The sequence below is a fragment of the Daphnia magna genome, unplaced genomic scaffold, assembly GCF_020631705.1.
Source record: "Daphnia magna isolate NIES unplaced genomic scaffold, ASM2063170v1.1 Dm_contigs188, whole genome shotgun sequence".
Taxonomy (NCBI): Eukaryota; Metazoa; Arthropoda; class Branchiopoda; order Diplostraca; family Daphniidae; genus Daphnia; species Daphnia magna.
In genome coordinates, this window is record NW_025533162.1 from 117378 (window position 1) to 122247 (window position 4870).

The 4870-nt window shown below is 42.4% G+C and overlaps 1 long non-coding RNA gene across 1 annotated transcript; it reads left to right on the top strand.

Moving 5' to 3' along the window:
- Nucleotides 1-3300: 3300 nt before the first annotated feature.
- LOC123467427 lies at nt 3301-4577 on the top strand. The gene is made up of 2 exons (XR_006641767.1): nt 3301-3508; nt 4287-4577. It is a non-coding gene; the product is annotated as an uncharacterized LOC123467427 (long non-coding RNA).
- Nucleotides 4578-4870: the final 293 nt, after the last annotated feature.

The following is a 4870-nucleotide window of genomic DNA, read 5'->3' on the forward strand; positions in this document are numbered from 1 at the left end:
CATCAAACGTCAGCCTTCCATCCTCTATTTCATTTGACGGCTCGATCTCCTCCAATCCTACAGAAATTCTAAAAAAGTGTGCAGAACATTTTTCCCCTTCCCCACTCTATCTACGCAGGCCCACGCACAGGCCGAAGAGCTTGCGGCCTCCTTCTCTCAATCATCCACGGCATTCGTTGTACCATCCAACTCCCCTCCAATCTCCCAGGAGGAGCTTTCTAATGCTATCACCTCTCTGAATCTCAAATCTGCTCCTGGAGCCGATGGCCTTTCCACTGCTATCATTTGTGCAATCTCTAATCAGATAATTGGTCAGCTTCTATTCATCATGAATGCATGTTTCTCTCTTTCTCACTTTCCTAGCTGTTGGAAGGTTGCCAAGGTGACCATTATCGGTAAACCTAACAAACCCGCTTACGACACTCTGAATAGCTTTCGACCAATTAGCCTAGTCAACACATTTGCTAAGATCCTTGAAAAGCTCATTTTAAATAGACTCCTTTGGCATGCGTCGGTCTCTCAATGGTTGAGCCCGAACCAACATGGATTCACTCAAGGCAGATCAACTGAAACGGCTGCTCACTCCTTGATTTCTTTTTGTGACGAAGGCAGAGACGCTAAATGTGTCACAGCATGTGCATTTCTTGATATTAAAAGTGCATTCGACGCTGCTTGGCACCCTGCTATTTTCTCTGCACTTGCTGTCCGCAACTGCCCAAGATATTTGGTCCAGCTAGTCTTTGACTATCTCTCCAACCGCACGGCCATCCTCTCGCTTGAAGGCTCGACCTCCTCCTTTCACTTTGATCTTGGCTGTCCTCAAGGTGGAGTCCCTCTCCATTTCTGTGGTCGGTTCTTGTTGATGATGTCCTGCGCCTCAAATTTTCATTTCCGTACCGGATTGGTGGATACGCTGACGATCTGAATGTGGCCACATATCATAAAGACACTTGCATTGCCACCCGAAATTTACAGACCATGTGTGACGAGGTGTCGAACTGGTGTCTAACCAGCAAACTCTCCCTCAATGCGACAAAAACGGTGTTTATGATTATGTGCAAAAGATTTTTTGACTGGTCTCATCTCAGCATCTCTATAAATGGCATGCTTCTCCCCCATCTGTAGAGACACTCTTTCTGGGTCTAACAATTGACTGCCGCCTCAAATGGAACTCCCACATTGCCAATAAAATTGCTGCAGCTAAACGTGCATTCTTTACACTGAGATCCGGTCTGAAATCCACCTGGGGATATGACAAAAAGCGTCTAAAATTTCTGTATCACTCTGCGGTTGAGCCTATCTTGCTGTACGGCTGCTCCGTCTGGGCCCCTTTTCTTAACACTAGAAAAGGCGTTAAGCAGCTACGCACCTTCCAGCGCCTCTATTGCGCTTTCATTGGCCAGCTCTTTCAAAACTGTCTCCGCGGAGGCATGTTTTATTCTAACAAATATCCTTCCGATTGATTTACGTATACAAGAGATCACCCATCTCCGATTCAGCTCCGGACGTACAGGATGCTTTTCTGCTCTTTCACTAAAGTGGCTTACGAGCAAACTTCCACCCTTTTCTCCGCTGCTCAAAGGTGATTCTAACCACCGCCACTTTAATCTCTACTGGCCTCCATGGGCCTTTCCTTTATATCCGACACTGACAAGCGAGATCTGCAGATTACTCCCAACTAAGGATTCTGTTCTTAGAATTTTTGTTGCTACCTCTCGGTGCGGCGACTCTTTCAACTGTTGCATTATCTCCACATGTCATAATAACGTAATGAAAGTGACCAACGGCCCACTTTCGGCTGATAGCTTACACCATGCCAGTCAACTCACTGTCCTTCACGCTTTGATCCAGGCCAGCCATGTTGTTGAGAGCGGATGGCAGGTTGAAATCTTTGCCCAGCACATTTCTTCTTTTGCGTTTACTCGCTACGGTGCTCACCTCTCTGAAGTTGAGCGGCTTTGTGTCGACGCCACGCCCCCTACCGAGATAATTTACGCCTCTTCGTCTGCCAGCCCTCCTCTGCTGAGGGCATCCAACTTGCATTAGCCGGCTGCGACATTCCTAGCTCTGGCCTGAATGTCCTCCCACAACTTCTTATCTCCAAAACTTCTTATCGTTACTCAATCGGTAAGTTAGTGCGCGATGCATGGCAGACAGAATGGCAGGCTTGCCACAACGGTGCAGTAACTAGAGAATTTTTCCCCACGATCCAATCAGCAACTGTGCTTCACCCAAACCAACTCTGTCGCCAGATCGCTCAAATTCTCTCAGGTCACTCTTTCCTCAAAGAACATCAATTTCGCTTCAAATTAACCCTTCTCCAAAGTGTGATTGTGGGGGCGGCTCAGAGTCAGTCTCTCATTTCTTATTTCACTGTCCTCTCTTCTCTACACAACGCCTTGTATTTCTTACGTCTTGTTCCTCTGAGGATGGCCACTGGCCTAGACCTCTCGCCTCTATTCCAACTCATCCCAACATCTGGAAAGCTTTCATTGCTTTCATCCGCTCAACCAAACGTCTGCGATAGTATAGCTCATAGGCTACCCTATCTATCGGGGCTAACTAGGCTTTGTTTGTCTTTATAATAATCCTTTTCATCAATTTATCGATTAGGCATGTTTTCATTTCTCGACGCCTCCCTAATTGTTCTAGGCCCTTTGAGCTTCATAGGCCGCCTCTGAGCAAATGTGCAGCCCATTATGTCTTGGGTTGCATCTCTCCTCTCTCTTGCTGGCCAAGGGAGAGTGAGTCAGTTTTACCACCCTCCTTCGCTCCCTAGCTCCATCTCTATCCTCAGCATGCCACAGATCTTCCCACTGCAACTGCGCGCGATACCCTCTCTGTCTTGGTGGAGGCTGTATCGGTGGCCGTCGGCTGGCGGCCTCGAAGGTCCAACCAAACCGAGTAGGCTCCAGCAAGCCAAACAGAGATCGTGTACGTTCCGCCCTCTCAGTGTGGTGCAGATAGGCCCAGTTTCCCCCTGTACATATATATATATCTGGTATCCACTCGTGTATGTCACTGTCGCATGTATTCTAGTCGTTGACTACGGAAAATAAACTCCGGACAATACTCCAACCTCGGAGTGCATCCAGCTATTAAAAAAAAAAAAAAAAAATACTATACTATACTATACTATACTATACTATACTTGAGTTGAGTTATACTATACTCTTTAAGGTATTACTGTTTTGTTTTAAAAATATTAATATGTTGACAAATTTATTAATTGACCTATGATATTAGTTGTTCCGACTATGCAAATGTATTCTGCAGTCCTCGTTCCGCATTTTATGCTCGTCGCAGGGTGTTTTCCATAATATACTATGCATACTACTGTGCACAAAGGATGCTTTGATTTAATTTATTAAAATACTAACAGTTGTATTTTGGTCCATGTTCAATTACCTGTCCATGTTGCTAACTTAAATATAGTTTTTTTCTGTAGGTTGGCATCGATTCCTGTTGCTTCTGGGCAACACCGTTTTCAGTACTTCAAACTACGTTGGTAAACTATAGACCAAGATCGGATGCTGAGTTGCCAAGGCTGAATTCCGACCTGCGGTATTTGTCCTCTCGGGCCCTATAGGGGGAAATGAAAAATAATATATTTAATTAAGTTGTAGTTAGTTTTATTACAAAATCTTTTGGAATCGTGTACTACCTCTATGCTGATATAATACAAAAAATTTTATCTCCAAAAAAGCTGTTATTTTTCCAGGAAACTTTTTGAAAGGTACTTGTTTACCTTTCCACAACACCCCCTCCCCGTATTACAACTGTAGAACAAGAAGCAGACGTTTTTCTAAGTAAATTTCTGTTTCCTTATGAATAAGTCCTTTAGCATAATCAGATAACTGAAAAAGACTAATTGTGTCAAATAACTCATTACCGACATCACAAACTACACTACTCATGACATAAAAACGAAAACAGTTTGACACTACAGTCACTAGTCACAGTCAATCACTTTACGTCTGCTACGGTACATTGTAAACAAGTACCTTTCAAAAAGTTTCCTGGAAAAATAACAGCTTTTTTGGAGATAAAATTGTTTGTATTATATCAGCACAGAGGTATAGTACACGATTCCAAAAGATTTTGTAATAAAACTAACTACAACTTAATTAAATATATTATTTTTCATTTCCTCCTATAGGGCCCGAGAGGAAAAATACTGCAGGTCGGAATTCAGCGGTGGCAACTCAGCATCCGATCTTGGTCTATTGTTAGACTCTGATTAAGATTTCACATGATCATCTTATAATGCATGTTTTGGTATTCAGATGTTATCTTTGCAGCATGGGAGAACTTTTCATATAGTTATTTTGGAACCGTGACACTAATACCTGCAGAAACTTTTCACAGCTTTTTGGAATTGTTATTCTGGCATAAAATTTCATCCCATCATCTGAGAGTTACGATTCAAGGTGACAAAATAATTGTTTTATTGTGTTGACTATAAAAGCAATAGGTGGTGATCTCACTATATATAAGCGAACTTCTTTGATGAACTACATGATGAATGAAACAATACAGGTTATTTCCTGAATAAATATAGAACCACATATTCTTCATTTATATTGTTTCATTATTTGTAGGTGCTGGTATACTATCCATGGCCAACTGCGGGCTAAACACAAATGGAGCTAAGTTTTTTTATAACACTTTGTTATTGAGAACTTGTGTGTGATTGTAAGAAATAGTAATTAGTGTATAATTAAAAATTTATTATAGCCCCAACACAATAGCTTCATGTCATGCACTCCATATTTAGAAAGATCTACTATGGCATGTCTGTTGTGAAACGGATTGGGTTTGTTGTAACCGATAAAGATGACAGGCCAACTGATGAAGTGAAAATTGTGAA